Genomic DNA, 22,887 nt, shown 5'->3' with positions numbered 1-22,887 from the left:
TTTGGAAGAGAAATGCCTTAACTATGAATGCCCCCCCCCCCCCCCCGCTTCCCCCCGTTGCCTCCTGGTGTGGTTTCCTCCTGGTGTGGTTTAACCTGGCAGGCAGCTAAACACCACACAGGTGTTTTGCTCACTCCCTGGCTCCCCAGTGGGATGGGGGAGAGACTCAGAAAAAAAGGTAAAATTCATGGCTTGAGACAAAGACAGTTTAATAGGACAGAAAAGGGAGGGAAAGTCATAATAATAATAGTAACAGTAATAATAAGTGTAAACAGAATAAGTGATGCACAATGCAATTGCTCACCACCTGCCAACCGATGCCCAGACAGTTCCCGAGCAGCGACTACTGCCCCCCCAGCCACCCCCCACCCCCCACCCCCACCCCCAGTTTATAGACTGAGCATGATGTCGTATGGTATGGAATATCCCTTTGGCCACTTTGGGTCAGCTGTCTTGGCTGTGTCCCCTCTCAGCTTCTTGTGCAGCGGGCAGAGCATGGGAAGCTGAAAAAGTCCTTGACTAGTGTAAGCAGTACTTAGCAATGACTAAAACATCAGTGTGCTATCAACATTTTCTCATACTAAATCCAAAACCCAACACCCTACCAGCTACTAGGAAGAAAATTAACTCTATCCCAGCCAAAACCAGGCTGGGTTAGGGTTAGGGTTAGGCTCCATTCTCTTAGCATCTATTGCTGACCATGATGTCATATGGTATGGATTATAATTTTGGTCAGTTCGGGTGAGCTGTCCTGGCTATGTCCTCTCCCAACCTCTTGCCCACTCCCAACCTACTGCCCTTTTGGAGAGGGAGTTAGAGAGAAAGCCTTGCTGCTGTGCAATCACTGCCCAGCAAAACACAAAACATTTATGTCTTATCAACACCATTCTAGCTACAACTTAAAGAAGTAGTAGGAGAGCTAATATGGTGAAACTTAACTCCATCCCAGGAAGACCCTATTCAATGCTGTTACCAATCATTGCACGTTCATCCCTACAAGCCCCTCCCAGAGGCATCCCTGAGCAACATCTCTCTCTTCTACACCATCTTGGGAGAGCATCTGCACGGGAAAGGATGACACAGGCGCATGGGCTGGATGCAGCAGAACTTTAATGAGTCAAAAGTGTACAACGAGGTCGCACTAAGTGTAGGCCCTCGTGCAGGGACCACCAGCGGCACAAAGGAGGTCTACAGCCCATGGCTGTGGCAGAGATCCCACCACCTGCCTACGTCCTCCCTGTGCTGGCTTGTGGGGCTCGCAGCCCGGGGCAGCACAAGAGAACAAGGAAAAATGGAGGGAAAGGAGAGGGAGGAAGAGGGGAAAGGCAGGCATGGGCCGTGCTTTCCTAGGGCGCAGGCTGGCCCAACCCCTATTGCAAGGGGTGCTGGGCGTGCTGAGCCCTCGGAAGCAACAAGCCGATGCTCCGTCCCCAGTCCGGCACCATCTTGTGGGTCCCTGGGGCCCTTCCCCAGGGCCATCGCCAGCAGCTTTAGCAGGGGAGGCATGGTCTGCCGCAGGTAGCAGCATGCCAATGCCGGAGAGGCCAAAGCCGGAGAGGCCGGAGCCCCCGGAGTTGATGGGCACTCCCGCAGAGCTGAGGATGCTGCCAACGGCAGCGGAGGTGGAGGATCCGACGGCGGTGCTCTGCGGGAAGGAGGTGAGGATGGGGCCGGGCAGGGTCACCCACCACGGGGGAGGGCTGGATGACGACGGTGGAGTCCTGGCACTGCTGGACCACAGGGCTCATTGCAGCTGTTGGCCAGCGGGGGTCGGGCCGCAGGGCCCGCATGGAGGCATGGCAGGCACGGGTTGTAGCAGGACATGTCTTGTGGCTGGAGGTGCACCTGTGGGAGAGGGCAGGGGACAACAAAGCACGAGGGGTGCGTGAGGAGCAGCCTGTTACCCCACTAGAGGAGAAAAGCCACGAGCTGGAGACTAGCGGTAGGGAGGCCCACGGTCTCCACCTTCCCCTCAGCCCAAAAGAGCCCTGCAAAGAGCAACGAAGCCGAGGGAGATGCCCTACCTACGCACAGCTCAGGAGACACCTCAGCAAGCCCCAGCCTCTCTCCATGCAATGCCTTCTGCCCCCTTCCCTCTCCCATGACAAGCAGACCCCAAACCAAGTGTGGGACCAAGGGGCAGGTATGTGCTGAGAAATCCCGCCGGAGGAAGAGAAGAAGGAGGAGAAGAGCTTCAGGCTCACCTTGTTCCCAAGGAGATGGAAGCAAGAGGAGCGGATGAGAGAGTGAGGAGAAGGGCCCGCTTTTATACTGCTCCTGCACCGCCCCAGGCCCACAGTCACTGCACGCGGGCAGCAATTTTCCAACAGACTCACCTCCAAAGCAAACTATCCTACCTAATGGCACAGGTGGGGTTTGGGTTTCCATCAATGCTGTAATTTCACTTCCTCATATCTGACATGCTTGGTCTGCCATGCAGGCTCCTTTCATGTGCTGGGATGAGAGACCCAGGGATTTCCCAGGCAGGACTGTGTTAGTGGAGGCAGAAGATGCATCATCCCAAGTGGTGGAGGGGTCCCGTGCAGGCAGGGGATGTTGCTTGGGCAGTGAAGCGCAACTGTTTGCAACTCTTCTGCAAGGGCAGAGGCCCATGCGAGTGCACGCGACCAGATGCCATGCACGCAAGGGAGTTAGTTGCCGTCACTACAAGGGCTACTGTCAACTCCCTTTGAAAGGCCTGGCAGACAGGGAATGCGGTGTGAGGACTGGAAGAGAGAAAATGAGCCTCCTGTCTTCAGGAATGGCATGGAGGAGCCAGGGAACCACAGGCCAGTCAGCCTCACCTTGATCCCTGCAAAGGTGATGGAGCAAATCACCCTGGAAATCATTTTGCAAGACGAAAGGACAAGGCGGCAATTGTGAGTGGTCAGCATGGATTTATGGAGGGGAGAGCAGCTTGACCAGCCTCATGGCCTTCTTTGATGATGTGCCTGGCTCTGGTGGGTGAGGGAAGTGCAGCAAAAGCTGTTAATCTCATGTAACCACGGCCTTCTGAGGCTGTCTCCTGTAACAATCCTTACCGACCAACTGACAGAATACGGACTGGGGCAGAGGGCAGTGCAGGGGATTGAAATCTGGCATGGCTGCTGGTCTCCAAGGGTTGTGATGAGTGTCATGATGCCAGCTGGTGACCACTCTCTCCTAGGGTAGAACAGGTTTTCAGACTGGGGTCAATAGTGTTTAACCACTGTATATAAGACCTGCAGGGTGTGGGGGATTGCACCCGGAAGAAGTCTGCAGAAAAGACACAGTTGCTGGGGCAAGAAGGGGTTGACACAGCAGATAGATGTACTGCTGTTCAGAGGGATGTGGACAGGGTGGAGACATGGGCAGACAGGAACATTATGAGGTTCGGCCAATGGAAATGCACTGGGTGAGGAGGAACCTCATGCATCACTAAAGACTGGCGCTGATGGGCTGTAAAGCAGCTTTGCAGAAGAGGACGTGTGTCCTGATGGTCACCATGAGGCAGCCGGCGCCCTTGCGGCAAGGTGTTGGACAGCACGCTGGGCAGCATGAAGAAGAGGCTTGCCAATGGAATAAAGGACCATAGGACACAAGCAGCAAGAGCAACATCCACCCTTACAAGAGTAGCCAAAGAGTGATGGAGGAAAAGGAGGGCCCACTGCTGACTGGGGCAGCTGATTTCCTGAAGAGCAGACAAAGAACAGGTTGGGGGGAGTCCAAGCCTTCTCTCTCTCAGTCTTCACCTACAAGGTGTCTCTGTTCCCTCTGAAAGAGTTGAGGGATGGAGGAGGAGCCCTCCCAGCAGTGACTGGGCATCAAATCAAGGTGTGCCTGACAACAGTTGACCCGTACAAGCCAGCAGATGTGCTCCAGGGCAGGGCTGCTGTAAAACGAGACCTAGACCTGCTCGGAGACTGGGCCCACAGGAACATCATGGCATTCAGACAGGACAAATGGCGAGTCCTGCACCTGGAAAGGAAGGAGCTGTCACATCAGTACGGACTGGAGACTGAATTGTGCTATGACGTTAAAGCCCTGAAACCTCCTGTGGGTAGTCTGCCTGCAGGGGCAGGGTCAGCCCTGGGGGAAGACTTGGAAGGTGGAAGGGAACGGACGCACAGACCTCATCTTCTTGGCTAAAGAGACCAGGCTGTGGTACGGGGTTCTCCTGAATGCTACGAGGAGGGAAAGAAAGGGTTGCAGAAAACTCCTCCCCACCGGTTGGGACTGGGTGTCGCGCGATATGTCTTTGTCCTGGTTTTGGCTGGGATAGAGTTAATTTTCTTCCTAGTAGCAGGCACAGTGCTGTGTTTTGGATTTAGTAGGAGAAGAATGTTGATAACACGCTGATGCTTTTAGTTGTTGCTGAGTACTGCTTATGCCAGTCAAGGACTTTTCAGCTTCCCATGCTCTGCCAGGTGCACAAGAAGCTGGGAGGGGGCACAGCCAGAATAGTTGATCCAAACTGCCCCAAGGGCTATTCCATACCATATGGCGTCATGCTCAGTATAGAAACTGGGGGGGGGGGGTTGGCCGGGGAGCAGCGATCGCTGCTCGGGAACTGTCTGGGTAGTGGTCGGCGGGTGGTGAGCAATTGCATTGCGCATCACTTGCTTTGTATATTATTATTACTATTATTATTATATTGTTATTATTATTATTTTACTTTATTTTATTTCAATTATTAAACTGTTCTTATCTCAACCCAGGAGTGTTTCTCACTCTTACTCCTCCGATTCTCTCCCCCATCCCATCGGGGTAGGGGGAGTGAGCGAGCGGCTGCGTGGTGCTTAGCTCCTGGCTGGGGCTAAACCACGACAGTCTTCTCGTGCCATTAGTGCTTCAGCATGCCTTCTGTCCCGTGCCCCAAAGGCCTCCTCGGCCAGGAGCACAACCCAGCACCATTGCGGAGGCAAGGAAACTTGCCCAGACTCCCCAGCCAGCGAGGGCTGTCAGGACCGTGCAGTGCCACGTGCCTGCGGATGCTCAGGGAGGGGCTGTGCTCAGAAGGGCCCTGGGTACAAGAACAGCTCTCAGACTACATCAGGGAGGTGATGCACTTCCCTGCCCTGCAGACACGGAGGCAGCTGGGACGCGTCGCAGGAGGGCAAGGGAATGCCTTCAGTAGGCAAGCTTCCTGGGACAGACTCTCCCTAGCCGTGGCGAGTCACAGTCTAATTTTGGATTGGCCGTGTGTCAGCCTTTTGGCGTGAGGCCAAGCCAGGAGTGCGTGCGCTCTGCAGGCTTGTGTCCCACGTGGGGCTGAGTTCCCCTCTGGCCAGGGCAGCTCCATCCATAACCCTGGAAAACTGGTCCGAGTACTGGGCTGTACCCTTGTACACAGCTCCAGGCAGCCCCAACGGCCATGGCCCTTGGGATGACCTTCTTGCTGGCACTCCCACAGCTTCAGGAGCTCACAGGATGGTCAGCGTGTTTTGCAAAAGTGTCTCCTGCTGGTCAGGGTTCCAAAGCGTGCGGGCAACGTGCGTGGTGGTGTGAGGAGAATGGGAGGAACAAGGTGCTGTCCCGAGCCCCAACACACTCCCCTGGTAGTGAGGAGGGACCCAACTCCACGGGGCTTGTTGAGCAATCATGGCATTCGTGAGGGCAATGTTGGTGGGACGCTATGTGCACCTTCCTGTAATGGGGGTGGAAAACAACCTCACAGAGTTCCCCAGAAACATACCGCTGCCTGCACAGAGCCCTCCAGCACTCGGAGCACATCTGCCTGTACCGATGTGTTCCTACCTGGGATACATTGGAGCCTTTCATCTCGATACTTGAAAGGAGCGTCTGAGGCCTAAAGGGCATGTCAAAAAATGAGGAAACGTAATGGCAGCATTGACGAAACCCAAATCCCCACCTGTGCCATTAGGTAGGATAGTTTGCTTTGGAGGTGAGTGTGCTGGAAAATTGCTGCCGGCGTGCAGTGACTGCGGGCCTGGGGCGGTGCAGGAGCAGTATAAAAGCGGGCCCTTCTCCTCACTCTCTCATCCGCTCCTCTCGCCTCCATCTCCTTGGGAACAAGGTGAGTCCGAAGCCCTTTCTGCTCTTCCTGCTCGTCCTCCTTCGCCTCATCCTCCTCTAGGATTTCTCAACACAAAACTGTCGTTTTGTCTGAGGCTGGGTCATGGTGCTGCTTGTCATGGGAGAAGGAAAGGGGTGGAAGGTGTGGCATGGAGAGAAGCTGGGGCTTGGCTGAGGTGTGTCCTGAGCTATGGGCTAGGAAGGGATCTTCCTGGGCTCGGTTGCTATTGGCAGGGCTCTCTTGGGCTGAAGGAAAGGACAAGCCCTGGGCCTCCCGACAACACCTCCAGCTCTCAGCTCCAGCTCATGCTTTTTCTCCCTCGTGTTGGAGTGACAGGCTGCTCCTCACGCACCGCTCATGCTTTGCTTCTCCTGCCCTCTCCCCCAGGCGCACCTCCAGCCACAAGACATGTCCTGCTACAACCCGTGCCTGCCCTGCCGGCCCTGCGGCCCGACCCCGCTGGCCAACAGCTGCAATGAGCCCTGTGTCCAGCAGTGCCAGGACTCCACCGTCGTCATCCAGCCCTCCCCCGTGGTGGTGACCCTGCCCGGCCCCATCCTCAGCTCCTTCCCGCAGAGCACCGCCGTCGGATCCTCCACCTCCGCTGCCGTTGGCAGCATCCTCAGCTCTGCGGGAGTGCCCATCAACTCCGGGGGCTCCGGCCTCTCCGGCTTTGGCCTCTCCGGCATTGGCAGCTGCTACCGCGGCAGACCATGCCTCCCCTGCTAAAGCTGCTGGCGATGGCCCTGGGGAAGGCCCCCAGGGACCCACAAGATGGTGCCGGACCAGGGATGGAGCATCAGCTTGCTGCTTTTCCGAGGGGCTCAGCATGCCCAGCACCCCTTGCAATAGGGTGGGGCCAGCCTGCGCCCTAGGAAAGCACGGCCCATGCCTGCCTTTCCCCTCTTCCTCCCTCTCCTTTCCCTCCATTTTTCCTTGTTCTCTTGTGCTGCCCCGGGCTGCGAGCCCCACAAAGCCGGCGTAGGGAGGACCTGCCGGCCCTGCTCCCTCTCTGCGGCAGGCAGATGGACACCAGGCGTGATCTCTGCCACAGCCACGGGGCGCAGGCTTTTATCTGTCCCTGCTGCTCCTTCCACTCATAGTGACCTCATTTCCCTCCTTTGACTCATTAAAGTTCTGCTGCATCCCAGCCTGTGCCTTTGTGTCATCCTTTCCCCTGCAGACGCTCTCCCAGGAGGCTCAGGGGCACAGATGTGGGGATTGTTTTGCAGTAAGTGTTAACACAGACATGCGTGAGTGTCCTTAGTCGTGCACAGGGCAGCCCTCTGCTTTATCAATGTTGTTGCCTATCTGTGGCTGCATAGAATTTTCCAACGTAGTTCAAAGACCATAGCTACTTGAGAGATGCTTTGAGGTCTCCCACCAAAGCCTTCTCTACTCCACACTCAGCAAGCACCATGCCCTCAGCCTCTCCTCCCCAACCAAGTGCTCAAGCCCCCGCACCATTCTGGCCCCCCTCTGCTGAGCTTGCTCCACTTGGTCAAGGTCTCTCATAGAATCATAGAATCATTTAGGTGGGAAAAGACCTTTAAGATCGAGTCCAACTGTAAACCCAACACTGCCAAGTCCCACTAAACCATATCCCTAAGCACCACATCTACACGTTTCTTAAATACCTCTAGGGCTGGTGAGTCAGCCACTTCCCTGGGCAGCCTGTTCCAATGCTTGACTACCTTTTCACTGAAGAAATTTTCCCTAATATCCAATCTAAACCTCCCCTGGTGCAATTTAAGGCCGTTTCCTCTCGTCTCATCACCTGCTGCTTGGGAAAAATGATGGGCATGCGCTTTGCTACAACCTCCTTTCAGGTTGTTGTAGGAAGCGATAAGTTCTCCCCTCAGCCTCCTTTTCTCCAGACTAAACAACCCCAGTTCCCTCAGCTGCTCCTCATAAGACCTGTGCTCCAGACCTTTTACCAGCTTCCTTGCCCTTCTCTGGACACGCTCCAGCACCTCAATGTCTTTGTTGGAGTGAGGGGCCCAAAACTGGACACAGTATGCAAGGTGCGGCCTCACCAGTGCTGAGTACAGGAGGACGATCCCTTCCCTAGTCCTGCTGGCCATGCTATTCCTCATACAAGCCAGGATGCTGTTGGCCTTCTTGGCCTCTTTGGGCACGCTGCTGGCTCATATTCAGCTGGCTATTGACCAACTCGCCCAGGTCCTTTTCTGCCGGGCAGCTTTCCAGCCACTCTTCCCCAAGCCTGTAGCGTTGCATGGGGTTATTGTGACCCAAGTGCAGGACGCGGCACTTGGCCTTGTTGAACCTCATACAAGTGGCCTCGGCCCATCGGTCCAGCCTGTCCAGGTCCCTCTGCAGGGCCACCCTACCCTCCAGCAGATCGACACTCCCACCCAACTTGGTGTCATCTGCAAACTTACTGAGGGTGCGCTCGATCCCCTCCTCCAGATCATTGATAAAGATATTAAACAGAACTGGCCCCACTACTGAGCCCTGGCGAACACCACTTGTGACCAGCCACCAACTGGATTTAATTCCATTCACCACAACTCTTTGGGCCCAGCCATCCAGCCAATTTTTTACCCAGCAAAAGGTACACCCATGCAAGCCATGAACAGCCAGTTTCTCCAGGAGAATGCTGTGGGAAAAGGTGTCAAAGGCTTTATTGAAGTCTAGGTAAACAACATCCACAGCCTTTCCCTCATCCTCTAAGCGGGTCATCTCATCATAGAAGGAGATCAGGTTAGTCGAGAGTGGGATTGTTGTTCCCATCAGTCTCCTGTCTACGCTCCTGCAGCGTAGCACAGTCCTTGGTGTCCAGGAACAGTGCTGGGAGTCCCACTTCTTTTGCAGGGGTTACTGCGGAAGCAAACTGTCTTGGCCCTGCTTTTGGGCTGCTGCTTGTCAGGGGCTGAGGGATGGCTGGCTGCTGCCAAGCCAGCAGCCAATCGGGCCTTTGGGCAGACGTGTCATCGTGCCCAGCTGTGTCCTGCAGCAGTTCAGCAGCTCCCCTTCCTTGGCTGCAAGCTTCTCTGCAGCCTTTGCTGCTGGTTGCCACACTGCTTTGGAGAGAACCCGGAGAGTCCACACCCACTGGCTTTCCTCCTGCCCCAAGTCTCTCCCTGCCTCCATCTCCCCAGGAAACCCTGGGCACAGACAGGGAAGGAACAAGGTGAGAAGGACATGCGCTGCCTGTGGATCTGTGTGGTGTGTTGACCCCAGCCGGTACTAAGCACCCACTGGCCCTTCTCGCTGGGTCTGCTGTCCCAGCGGGATGGGGGCAGAATTGGAAGAGCAAGAGAACGAAATACCCTTGGGTCAAGATCGAGACAGTCTAAGAGGGGAAGGGACAAAAGAGAAAAACACAAGTGGTGCAAAGGCAATCACCCACCACCTAGCACCAGCAGACTGATGCCCAGCCAGTTTCTGAAGAATGGCTGCTTTGGAAAGACTGCCCACAGTTTTACTGCTGAGCATGTTGTTATGTGGGACGGAATAGCTCTTCTGTCAATGCGGGTGAACCATTCAGAGGTCATTTCCTGCTTGATCCTCCTTCCCCAGCACAGTGGCAGCCAGGGCAAGAGGAATTGCTGCCCCTCCTCTCCCCTCTCTTCCTCTCCACTCCTGGCCAGGAACCTGTAGGGCTGCTGCCCTCTCAGGGCCTTCCACAGCCCAGGCTCCTCAACCACCATCTGCAGTGGCCACATGCCCCTTCCATAGCACGTGCACCGAGGCCAAGACAGAACGTTTAGGCAGAGGCTCAGCAAAGCCGGGCCTGATGGCCAGGGGCTCTGGTGGAGTCGTGGATGCCCTCCAAACCCCCAAGTGGTAGTTCCCGAAGGGGACCCACTGCACTGTGTCCCACCCTACCCTCCTTTTGTGAATGCTGAAGGCTCCCCATGTACCCCACTCACCCCTAACTTCCCCAGGGCACACATTCTCCTCACCCTTGGTGCTACAGTGTCCACAGAAGAGGCAGACAACAATCATTCTTATGTCTGACTGCCAGGTGGTGGGGACATAGTTGTTATCTTCTTGATTACATCCATAGGGATGTGACGACATCCACCCTGCCATTTTACTCCCATGAAATGTATCTCCTGTGCAGGTCCGTTGACCTTGCTTCATTTCATGGCCAATCCACCTTCCAGAGGACTCAGAATTGTTCTTTTGCCCATCTCTAACCCTTCTTCTCCTTTCTTGCCCCACATGATGGGGCAACTGAGCTGCAACTAAACTGACAGCCTTCTTGCGTGGCCCCTTCTTACCAGCTGTCTTCCTCCTCAGTTCGTGTGCACAGGCTTCCGGCTTAAAGGTGGGCTCACTATCGCATGTCCTCAGTCCTCCCCCGGTCATGCAGGAAGAACCAGAGAGGGCCACACAGCATGGTCTTGGGGTTCCCTTTCCCACTGACCACAGCAGGAGGGGACTGGCTCCATGGGACACCCTGCACAGCTGAGGTACTGGCCTGTGGTGACAAGGAGGGAGGCAGATGTTCTTCAAAATTTCAGAGACAGGAAGATGCTCTCTCCACAGTTGGTGTATCCAAATCTGGGCAATACGTTGGTGCCAAGCTGTTAGTATATGACACTGCTGCATTTTGGACTAGCTTTTTCACACGGCCCCTGTACTCAGGGCATTCTCCAGGCCTTTGGAGACCTTTTTGTCATCAAGACCACCGTAGACGACTTCCAGCACTGCTCGTTCTCTCAGGTGCTGGATGCCTTCCTAAGCAGTAGTCCACTTCTTTGCCAAATCACAAGATCTTCCTTGAATAGCTATCTTGCCCTCACGCTCGACAGGAGACGCCTCCAGAGACTGCAATGCATTGCCTCTTTTCCAATTCTGCTGTCAACTCCCCACTCCCTAGTGAGGGATCCCAGCTGTTGGGCTTCCTTACCTTCCAGTTCCTGACTGCTGGCGCCACTCTCCTAGCATCAGAGTTGCCAGGCAGTAATATGCTCACCTGGCTGGTGCCTGTGATCTTTACACCTGTCTCAAAGATCTCTCAAGGTCAGGGACTGGGTACTTTCTGTCTCTCGAGTGATTTCTCTCACCTCTTCCTCCCGTTTCTTTGCTGAAGGACCAGCTTACCGATCAGACTCTTCCTACTCCTTACTCCCTTACTAATCGATGAGATGGACCCGTTCACCTCCTTGTCCGCTATTTCTGTTTCACTACTGGGGCGATTACTGTAGGCGGTGTTTGGGTCCCTCTCTCAGCAATGGTGTCCTCACGTGTGGTTTGGGTCTCTGCCTCAGCTACCATGTTCTTAGATGCACTTTGGATGCCTGGCTCAATCACGGCATTCTCAGAGGTGCTTTAGGTCTCTGTCTTAACCACAGTCCTCTGATAGTACTGAATCATGGCTCAATAGGCACAGCTCAAGCTCCCATACCGTGCTAAAAACAGCTGGTTTTCAAGCAGCTGTCACCCAGGGACCGGCCACCTCAGGGCATGTTTCACTGTCGCCGCACCCAAAAGTTGTCTCCTCTTATGCCAGCATGACACCAGATTCCACAAACCCCACATTAAGCCAACTAGATAGCTCCCCCAGCACAGTAACAGCCTCAGTGCCAGGGCAAAGCGCATAGCCTTTAGTTCTATGAACATATACCCAAGCTCAGCCAAATAAAGACACAAGCAGTGCAGCAAGCAAACTCCCCGACCTGCACTCCCCGGCCTGCCAACTAGCAACAGCTGCAACTACAGCATGCTCAATGCAAAACTGCCATTGTCTCGAGCCCCACGTTGAACGCCAAAATGACTGGGGTGAGTTGACCTTGATTGGGTGCCAGGAGCCCACCAAGACACTCTATCACGCCCCCTCCTCAGGGAGAAAGGGCGGACAAAATAAGGTGAAAAACTCGTGGGTTGAGATAAAGGCAGTTTAATGAAGAAAAGCAAGGAAAATGTGAGGAAGCAAAGCAAAGTAGAAAGATTTATTCTCTACTTCCCATCAACAAGCCATGTCCAGCCACTCCTGGGAAACAGGGCCACAGTATGCTTAGCGGTTGCTTTGGAAGAGAAATGCCTTAACTATGAATGCCCCCCCCCCCCCCCCCCCCCGCTTCCCCCCGCTTCCCCCCGTTGCCTCCTGGTGTGGTTTCCTCCTGGTGTGGTTTAACCTGGCAGGCAGCTAAACACCACACAGGTGTTTGCTCACTCCCTGGCTCCCCAGTGGGATGGGGGAGAGACTCAGAAAAAAAGGTAAAATTCATGGCTTGAGACAAAGACAGTTTAATAGGACAGAAAAGGGAGGGAAAGTCATAATAATAATAGTAACAGTAATAATAAGTGTAAACAGAATAAGTGATGCACAATGCAATTGCTCACCACCTGCCAACCGATGCCCAGACAGTTCCCGAGCAGCGACTACTGCCCCCCAGCCACCCCCCACCCCCCACCCCCACCCCCAGTTTATAGACTGAGCATGATGTCGTATGGTATGGAATATCCCTTTGGCCACTTTGGGTCAGCTGTCTTGGCTGTGTCCCCTCTCAGCTTCTTGTGCAGCGGGCAGAGCATGGGAAGCTGAAAAAGTCCTTGACTAGTGTAAGCAGTACTTAGCAATGACTAAAACATCAGTGTGCTATCAACATTTTCTCATACTAAATCCAAAACCCAACACCCTACCAGCTACTAGGAAGAAAATTAACTCTATCCCAGCCAAAACCAGGCTGGGTTAGGGTTAGGGTTAGGCTCCATTCTCTTAGCATCTATTGCTGACCATGATGTCATATGGTATGGATTATAATTTTGGTCAGTTCGGGTGAGCTGTCCTGGCTATGTCCTCTCCCAACCTCTTGCCCACTCCCAACCTACTGCCCTTTTGGAGAGGGAGTTAGAGAGAAAGCCTTGCTGCTGTGCAATCACTGCCCAGCAAAACACAAAACATTTATGTCTTATCAACACCATTCTAGCTACAACTTAAAGAAGTAGTAGGAGAGCTAATATGGTGAAACTTAACTCCATCCCAGGAAGACCCTATTCAATGCTGTTACCAATCATTGCACGTTCATCCCTACAAGCCCCTCCCAGAGGCATCCCTGAGCAACATCTCTCTCTTCTACACATCTTGGGAGAGCATCTGCACGGGAAAGGATGACACAGGCGCATGGGCTGGGATGCAGCAGAACTTTAATGAGTCAAAAGTGTACAACGAGGTCGCTCTAAGTGTAGGCCCTCGTGCAGGGACCACCAGCGGCACAAAGGAGTCTACAGCCCATGGCTGTGGCAGAGATCCCACCACCTGCCTACGTCCTCCCTGTGCTGGCTTTGTGGGGCTCGCAGCCCGGGGCAGCACAAGAGAACAAGGAAAAATGGAGGGAAAGGAGAGGGAGGAAGAGGGGAAAGGCAGGCATGGGCCGTGCTTTCCTAGGGCGCAGGCTGGCCCAACCCCTATTGCAAGGGGTGCTGGGCGTGCTGAGCCCCTCGGAAAGCAACAAGGCGATGCTCCGTCCCCAGTCCGGCACCATCTTGTGGGTCCCTGGGGGCCTTCCCCAGGGCCATCGCCAGCAGCTTTAGCAGGGGAGGCATGGTCTGCCGCGGTAGCAGCTGCCAATGCCGGAGAGGCCAAAGCCGGAGAGGCCGGAGCCCCCGGAGTTGATGGGCACTCCCGCAGAGCTGAGGATGCTGCCAACGGCAGCGGAGGTGGAGGATCCGACGGCGGTGCTCTGCGGGAAGGAGCTGAGGATGGGGCCGGGCAGGGTCACCACCACGGGGGAGGGCTGGATGACGACGGTGGAGTCCTGGCACTGCTGGACACAGGGCTCATTGCAGCTGTTGGCCAGCGGGGTCGGGCCGCAGGGCCCGCATGGAGGGCATGGCAGGCACGGGTTGTAGCAGGACATGTCTTGTGGCTGGAGGTGCACCTGTGGGAGAGGGCAGGGGACAACAAAGCACGAGGGGTGCGTGAGGAGCAGCCTGTTACCCCACTAGAAGGGAGAAAAGCCACGAGCTGGAGACTAGCGGTAGGGAGGCCCACGGTCTCCACCTTCCCCTCAGCCCAAAAGAGCCCTGCAAAGAGCAACGAAGCCGAGGGAGATGCCTACCTACGCACAGCTCAGGAGACACCTCAGCCAAGCCCCAGCCTCTCTCCATGCCATGCCTTCTGCCCCCTTCCCTCTCCCATGACAAGCAGACCCCAAACCAAGTGTGGGACCAAGGGGCAGGTATGTGCTGAGAAATCCCGCCGGAGGAAGAGAAGAAGGAGGAGAAAGAGCTTCAGGCTCACCTTGTTCCCAAGGAGATGGAAGCAAGAGGAGCGGATGAGAGAGTGAGGAGAAGGGCCCGCTTTTATACTGCTCCTGCACCGCCCCAGGCCCACAGTCACTGCACGCGGGCAGCAATTTTCCAACAGACTCACCTCCAAAGCAAACTATCCTACCTAATGGCACAGGTGGGGTTTTGGTTTCCATCAATGCTGTAATTTCACTTCCTCATATCTGACATGCTTGGTCTGCCATGCAGGCTCCTTTCATGTGCTGGGATGAGAGACCCAGGGATTTCCCAGGCAGGACTGTGTTAGTGGAGGCAGAAGATGCATCATCCCAAGTGGTGGAGGGGTCCCGTGCAGGCAGGGGATGTTGCTTGGGGCAGTGAAGCGCAACTGTTTGCAACTCCTTCTGCAGGCAGAGGCCCATGCGAGTGCACGCGACCAGATGCCATGCACGCAAGGGAGTTAGTTGCCGTCACTACAAGGCTACTGTCAACTCCCTTTGAAAGGCCTGGCAGACAGGGAATGCGTGTGAGGACTGGAAGAGAGAAAATGAGCCTCCTGTCTTCAGGAATGGCATGGAGGAGCCAGGGAACCACAGGCCAGTCAGCCTCACCTTGATCCCTGCAAAGGTGATGGAGCAAATCACCCTGGAAATCATTTTGCAAGACGAAAGGACAAGGCGGCAATTGTGAGTGGTCAGCATGGATTTATGGAGGGGAGAGCAGGCTTGACCAGCCTCATGGCCTTCTTTGATGATGTGCCTGGCTCTGGTGGGTGAGGGAAGTGCAGCAAAAGCTGTTAATCTCATGTAACCACGGCTTCTGAGGCTGTCTCCTGTAACAATCCTTACAGACCAACTGACAGAATACGGACTGGGGAAGAGGGCAGTGCAGGGGATTGAAATCTGGCATGGCTGCTGGTCTCCAAGGGTTGTGATGAGTGTCATGATGGCCAGCTGGTGACCACTCTCTCCTAGGGTAGAACAGGTTTTCAGACTGGGGTCAATAGTGTTTAACCACTGTATATAAGACCTGCAGGGTGTGGGGGATTGCACCCGGAAGAAGTCTGCAGAAAAGACACAGTTGCTGGGGCAAGAAGGGGTTGACACAGCAGATAGATGTACTGCTGTTCAGAGGGATGTGGACAGGGTGGAGACATGGGCAGACAGGAACATTATGAGGTTCGGCCAATGGAAATGCACTGGGTGAGGAGGAACCTCATGCATCACTAAAGACTGGCGCTGATGGGCTGTAAAGCAGCTTTGCAGAAGAGGACGTGTGTCCTGATGGTCACCATGAGGCAGCCGGCGCCCTTGCGGCAAGGTGTTGGACAGCACGCTGGGCAGCATGAAGAAGAGGCTTGCCAATGGAATAAAGGACCATAGGACACAAGCAGCAAGAGCAACATCCACCCTTACAAGAGTAGCCAAAGAGTGATGGAGGAAAAGGAGGGCCCACTGCTGACTGGGGCAGCTGATTTCCTGAAGAGCAGACAAAGAACAGGTTGGGGGGAGTCCAAGCCTTCTCTCTCTCAGTCTTCACCTACAAGGTGTCTCTGTTCCCTCTGAAAGAGTTGAGGGATGGAGGAGAAGCCCTCCCAGCAGTGACTGGGCATCAAATCAAGGTGTGCCTGACAACAGTTGACCCGTACAAGCCAGCAGATGTGCTCCAGGGCAGGGCTGCTGTAAAACGAGACCTAGACCTGCTCGGAGACTGGGCCCACAGGAACATCATGGCATTCAGACAGGACAAATGGCGAGTCCTGCACCTGGAAAGGAAGGAGCTGTCACATCAGTACGGACTGGAGACTGAATTGTGCTATGACGTTAAAGCCCTGAAACCTCCTGTGGGTAGTCTGCCTGCAGGGGCAGGGTCAGCCCTGGGGGAAGACTTGGAAGGTGGAAGGGAACGGACGCACAGACCTCATCTTCTTGGCTAAAGAGACCAGGCTGTGGTACGGGGTTCTCCTGAATGCTACGAGGAGGGAAAGAAAGGGTTGCAGAAAACTCCTCCCCACCGGTTGGGACTGGGTGTCACGCGATATGTCTTTGTCCTGGTTTTGGCTGGGATAGAGTTAATTTTCTTCCTAGTAGCAGGCACAGTGCTGTGTTTTGGATTTAGTAGGAGAAGAATGTTGATAACACGCTGATGCTTTTAGTTGTTGCTGAGTACTGCTTATGCCAGTCAAGGACTTTTCAGCTTCCCATGCTCTGCCAGGTGCACAAGAAGCTGGGAGGGGGCACAGCCAGAATAGTTGATCCAAACTGCCCCAAGGGCTATTCCATACCATATGGCGTCATGCTCAGTATAGAAACTGGGGGGGGGGGTTGGCCGGGGAGCAGCGATCGCTGCTCGGGAACTGTCTGGGTAGTGGTCGGCGGGTGGTGAGCAATTGCATTGCGCATCACTTGCTTTGTATATTATTATTACTATTATTATTATATTGTTATTATTATTATTTTACTTTATTTTATTTCAATTATTAAACTGTTCTTATCTCAACCCAGGAGTGTTTCTCACTCTTACTCCTCCGATTCTCTCCCCCATCCCATCGGGGTAGGGGGAGTGAGCGAGCGGCTGCGTGGTGCTTAGCTCCTGGCTGGGGCTAAACCACGACAGTCTTCTCGTGCCATTAGTGCTTCAGCATGCCTTCTGTCCCGTGCCCCAAAGGCCTCCTCGGCCAGGAGCACAACCCAGCACCATTGCGGAGGCAAGGAAACTTGCCCAGACTCCCCAGCCAGCGAGGGCTGTCAGGACCGTGCAGTGCCACGTGCCTGCGGATGCTCAGGGAGGGGCTGTGCTCAGAAGGGCCCTGGGTACAAGAACAGCTCTCAGACTACATCAGGGAGGTGATGCACTTCCCTGCCCTGCAGACACGGAGGCAGCTGGGACGCGTCGCAGGAGGGCAAGGGAATGCCTTCAGTAGGCAAGCTTCCTGGGACAGACTCTCCCTAGCCGTGGCGAGTCACAGTCTAATTTTGGATTGGCCGTGTGTCAGCCTTTTGGCGTGAGGCCAAGCCAGGAGTGCGTGCGCTCTGCAGGCTTGTGTCCCACGTGGGGCTGAGTTCCCCTCTGGCCAGGGCAGCTCCATCCATAACCCTGGAAAACTGGTCCGAGTACTGGGCTGTACCCTTGTACACAGCTCCAGGCAGCCCCAACGGCCATGGCCCTTGGGATGACCTTCTTGCTGGCACTCCCACAGCTTCAGGAGCTCACAGGATGGTCAGCGTGTTTTGCAAAAGTGTCTCCTGCTGGTCAGGGTTCCAAAGCGTGCGGGCAACGTGCGTGGTGGTGTGAGGAGAATGGGAGGAACAAGGTGCTGTCCCGAGCCCCAACACACTCCCCTGGTAGTGAGGAGGGACCCAACTCCACGGGGCTTGTTGAGCAATCATGGCATTCGTGAGGGCAATGCTGGTGGGACGCTATGTGCACCTTCCTGTAATGGGGGTGGAAAACAACCTCACAGAGTTCCCCAGAAAACATACCGCTGCCTGCACAGAGCCCTCCAGCACTCGGAGCACATCTGCCTGTACCGATGTGTTCCTACCTGGGATACATTGGAGCCTTTCATCTCGATACTTGAAAGGAGCGTCTGAGGCCTAAAGGGCATGTCAAAAAATGAGGAAACGTAACGGCAGCATTGACGAAACCCAAATCCCCACCTGTGCCATTAGGTAGGATAGTTTGCTTTGGAGGTGAGTGTGCTGGAAAATTGCTGCCCGCGTGCAGTGACTGTGGGCCTGGGGCGGTGCAGGAGCAGTATAAAAGCGGGCCCTTCTCCTCACTCTCTCATCCGCTCCTCTCGCCTCCATCCTCCTTGGGAACAAGGTGAGTCCGAAGCCCTTTCTGCTCTTCCTGCTCGTCCTCCTTCTCCTCATCCTCCTCTAGGATTTCTCAACACAAAACTGTCGTTTTGTCTGAGGCTGGGTCATGGCGCTGCTTGTCATGGGAGAAGGAAAGGGGTGGAAGGTGTGGCATGGAGAGAAGCTGGGGCTTGGCTGAGGTGTGTCCTGAGCTATGGGCTAGGAAGGGATCTTCCTGGGCTCGGTTGCTATTGGCAGGGCTCTCTTGGGCTGAAGGAAAGGACAAGCCCTGGGCCTCCCGACAACACCTCCAGCTCTCAGCTCCAGCTCATGCTTTTTCTCCCTCGTGCTGGAGTGACAGGCTGCTCCTCACGCACCGCTCATGCTTTGCTTCTCCTGCCCTCTCCCCCAGGCGCACCTCCAGCCACAAGACATGTCCTGCTACAACCCGTGCCTGCCCTGCCGGCCCTGCGGCCCGACCCCGCTGGCCAACAGCTGCAATGAGCCCTGTGTCCAGCAGTGCCAGGACTCCACCGTCGTCATCCAGCCCTCCCCCGTGGTGGTGACCCTGCCCGGCCCCATCCTCAGCTCCTTCCCGCAGAGCACCGCCGTCGGATCCTCCACCTCCGCTGCCGTTGGCAGCATCCTCAGCTCTGCGGGAGTGCCCATCAACTCCGGGGGCTCCGGCCTCTCCGGCTTTGGCCTCTCCGGCATTGGCAGCTGCTACCGCGGCAGACCATGCCTCCCCTGCTAAAGCTGCTGGCGATGGCCCTGGGAAGGCCCCCAGGGACCCACAAGATGGTGCCGGACCAGGGATGGAGCATCAGCTTGCTGCTTTTCCGAGGGGCTCAGCATGCCCAGCACCCCTTGCAATAGGGTGGGGCCAGCCTGCGCCCTAGGAAAGCACGGCCCATGCCTGCCTTTCCCCTCTTCCTCCCTCTCCTTTCCCTCCAATTTTTCCTTGTTCTCTTGTGCTGCCCCGGGCTGCGAGCCCCACAAAGCCGGCGTAGGAGGACCTGCCGGCCCTGCTCCCTCTCTGCGGCAGGCAGATGGACACCAGGCGTGATCTCTGCCACAGCCACGGGGCGCAGGCTTTTATCTGTCCCTGCTGCTCCTTCCACTCATAGTGACCTCATTTCCCTCCTTTGACTCATTAAAGTTCTGCTGCATCCCAGCCTGTGCCTTTGTGTCATCCTTTCCCTGCAGACGCTCTCCAGGAGGCTCAGGGGCACAGATGTGGGATTGTTTTGCAGTAAGTGTTAACACAGACATGCGTGAGTGTCCTTAGTCGTGCACAGGGCAGCCCTCTGCTTTATCAATGTTGTTGCCTATCTGTGGCTGCATAGAATTTTCCAACGTAGTTCAAAGACCATAGCTACTTGAGAGATGCTTTGAGGTCTCCCACCAAAGCCTTCTCTACTCCACACTCAGCAAGCACCATGCCCTCAGCCTCTCCTCCCCAACCAAGTGCTCAAGCCCCCGCACCATTCTGGCCCCCCTCTGCTGAGCTTGCTCACTTGGTCAAGGTCTCTCATAGAATCATAGAATCATTTAGGTGGGAAAAGACCTTTAAGATCGAGTCCAACTGTAAACCCAACACTGCCAAGTCCCACTAAACCATATCCTAAGCACCACATCTACACGTTTCTTAAATACCTCTAGGGCTGGTGAGTCAGCCACTTCCCTGGGCAGCCTGTTCAATGCTTGACTACCTTTTCACTGAAGAAATTTTCCCTAATATCCAATCTAAACCTCCCCTGGTGCAATTTAAGGCCGTTTCCTCTCGTCTCATCACCTGCTGCTTGGGAAAAATGATGGGCATGCGCTTTGCTACAACCTCCTTTCAGGTTGTTGTAGGAAGCGATAAGTTCTCCCCTCAGCCTCCTTTTCTCCAGACTAAACAACCCCAGTTCCCTCAGCTGCTCCTCATAAGACCTGTGCTCCAGACCTTTTACCAGCTTCCTTGCCCTTCTCTGGACACGCTCCAGCACCTCAATGTCTTTGTTGGAGTGAGGGGCCCAAAACTGGACACAGTATGCAAGGTGCGGCCTCACCAGTGCTGAGTACAGGAGGACGATCCCTTCCCTAGTCCTGCTGGCCATGCTATTCCTCATACAAGCCAGGATGCTGTTGGCCTTCTTGGCCTCTTTGGGCACGCTGCTGGCTCATATTCAGCTGGCTATTGACCAACTCGCCCAGGTCCTTGTCTGCCGGGCAGCTTTTCCAGCCACTCTTCCCCAAGCCTGTAGCGTGCATGGGGTTATTGTGACCCAAGTGCAGGACGCGGCACTTGGCCTTGTTGAACCTCATACAAGTGGCCTCGGCCCATCGGTCCAGCCTGTCCAGGTCCCTCTGCAGGGCCACCCTACCCTCCAGCAGATCGACACTCCCCACCCAACTTGGTGTCATCTGCAAACTTACTGAGGGTGCGCTCGATCCCCTCCTCCAGATCATTGATAAAGATATTAAACAGAACTGGCCCCACTACTGAGCCCTGGCGAACACCACTTGTGACCAGCCACCAACTGGATTTAATTCCATTCACCACAACTCTTTGGGCCCAGCCATCCAGCCAATTTTTTACCCAGCAAAAGGTACACCCATGCAAGCCATGAACAGCCAGTTTCTCCAGGAGAATGCTGTGGGAAAAGGTGTCAAAGGCTTTATTGAAGTCTAGGTAAACAACATCCACAGCCTTCCCTCATCTCTAAGCGGGTCATCTCATCATAGAAGGAGATCAGGTTAGTCGAGAGTGGGATTGTTGTTCCCATCAGTCTCCTGTCTACGCTCCTGCAGCGTAGCACAGTCCTTGGTGTCCAGGAAACAGTGCTGGGAGTCCCACTTCTTTTGCAGGGGTTACTGCGGAAGCAAACTGTCTTGGCCCTGCTTTTGGGCTGCTGCTTGTCAGGGCTGAGGGATGGCTGGCTGCTGCCAAGCCAGCAGCCCAATCGGGCCTTTGGGCAGACGTGTCATCGTGCCCAGCTGTGTCCTGCAGCAGTTCAGCAGCTCCCCTTCCTTGGCTGCAAGCTTCTCTGCAGCCTTTTGCTGCTGGTTGCCACACTGCTTTGGAGAGAACCCGGAGGAGTCCACACCCACTGGCTTTCCTCCTGCCCCAAGTCTCTCCCTGCCTCCATCTCCCAGGAAACCCTGGGCACAGACAGGGAAGGAACAAGGTGAGAAGGACATGCGCTGCCTGTGGATCTGTGTGGTGTGTTGACCCCAGCCGGTACTAAGCACCCACTGGCCCTTCTCTGCTGGGTCTGCTGTCCCAGCGGGATGGGGGCAGAATTGGAAGAGCAAGAGAACGAAATACCCTTGGGTCAAGATCGAGACAGTCTAAGAGGGGAAGGGACAAAAGAGAAAAACACAAGTGGTGCAAAGGCAATCACCCACCACCTAGCACCAGCAGACTGATGCCCAGCCAGTTTCTGAAGAATGGCTGCTTTGGAAAGACTGCCCACAGTTTTACTGCTGAGCATGTTGTTATGTGGGACGGAATAGCTCTTCTGTCAATGCGGGTGAACCATTCAGAGGTCATTTCCTGCTTGATCCTCCTTCCCCAGCACAGTGGCAGCCAGGGCAAGAGGAATTGCTGCCCCTCCTCTCCCCTCTCTTCCTCTCCACTCCTGGCCAGGAACCTGTAGGGCTGCTGCCCTCTCAGGGCCTTCCACAGCCCAGGCTCCTCAACCACCATCTGCAGTGGCCACATGCCCCTTCCATAGCACGTGCACCGAGGCCAAGACAGAACGTTTAGGCAGAGGCTCAGCAAAGCCGGGCCTGATGGCCAGGGGCTCTGGTGGAGTCGTGGATGCCCTCCAAACCCCCAAGTGGTAGTTCCCGATGGGGACCCACTGCACTGTGTCCCACCCTACCCTCCTTTTTGTGAATGCTGAAGGCTCCCCATGTACCCCACTCACCCCTACTTCCCCAGGGCACACATTCTCCTCACCCTTGGTGCTACAGTGTCCACAGAAGAGGCAGACAACAATCATTCTTAGGTCTGACTGCCAGGTGGTGGGGACATAGTTGTTATCTTCTTGATTACATCCATAGGGATGTGACGACATCCACCCTGCCATTTTACTCCCATGAAATGTATCTCCTGTGCAGGTCCGTTGACCTTGCTTCAATTCATGGCCAATCCACCTTCCAGAGGACTCAGAATTGTTCTTTTGCCCATCTCTAACCCTTCTTCTCCTTTCTGCCCCACATGATGGGGCAACTGAGCTGCAACTAAACTGACAGCCTTCTTGCGTGGCCCCTTCTTACCAGCTGTCTTCCTCCTCAGTTCGTGTGCACCAGGCTTCCGGCTTAAAGGTGGGCTCACTATCGCATGTCCTCAGTCTCCCCCGGTCATGCAGGAAGAACCAGAGAGGCCACACAGCATGGTCTTGGGGTTCCCTTTCCCACTGACCACAGCAGGAGGGGACTGGCTCCATGGGACACCCTGCACAGCTGAGGTACTGGCCTGTGGTGACAAGGAGGGAGGCAGATGTCTTCAAAATTTCTGAGACAGGAAGATGCTCTCTCCACAGTTGGTGTATCCAAATCTGGGCAATACGTTGTGCCAAGCTGTTAGTATATGACACAGCTGCATTTTGGACTAGCTTTTTCACACGGCCCCTGTACTCAGGGCATTCTCCAGGCCTTTGGAGACCTTTTTGTCATCAAGACCACCGTAGACGACTCCAGCACTGCTCGTTCTCTCAGGTGCTGGATGCCTTCCTAAGCAGTAGTCCACTTCTTTGCCAAATCACAAGATCTTCCTTGAATAGCTATCTTGCCCTCACGCTCGACAGGAGACGCCTCCAGAGACTGCAATGCATTGCCTCTTTTCCAATTCTGCTGTCAACTCCCCACTCCCTA

Source organism: Pelecanus crispus, chromosome 18 (assembly GCF_030463565.1).
Source record: "Pelecanus crispus isolate bPelCri1 chromosome 18, bPelCri1.pri, whole genome shotgun sequence".
NCBI lineage: Eukaryota > Metazoa > Chordata > Aves > Pelecaniformes > Pelecanidae > Pelecanus > Pelecanus crispus.
Note: the sequence above shows the minus strand (reverse complement) of the source record.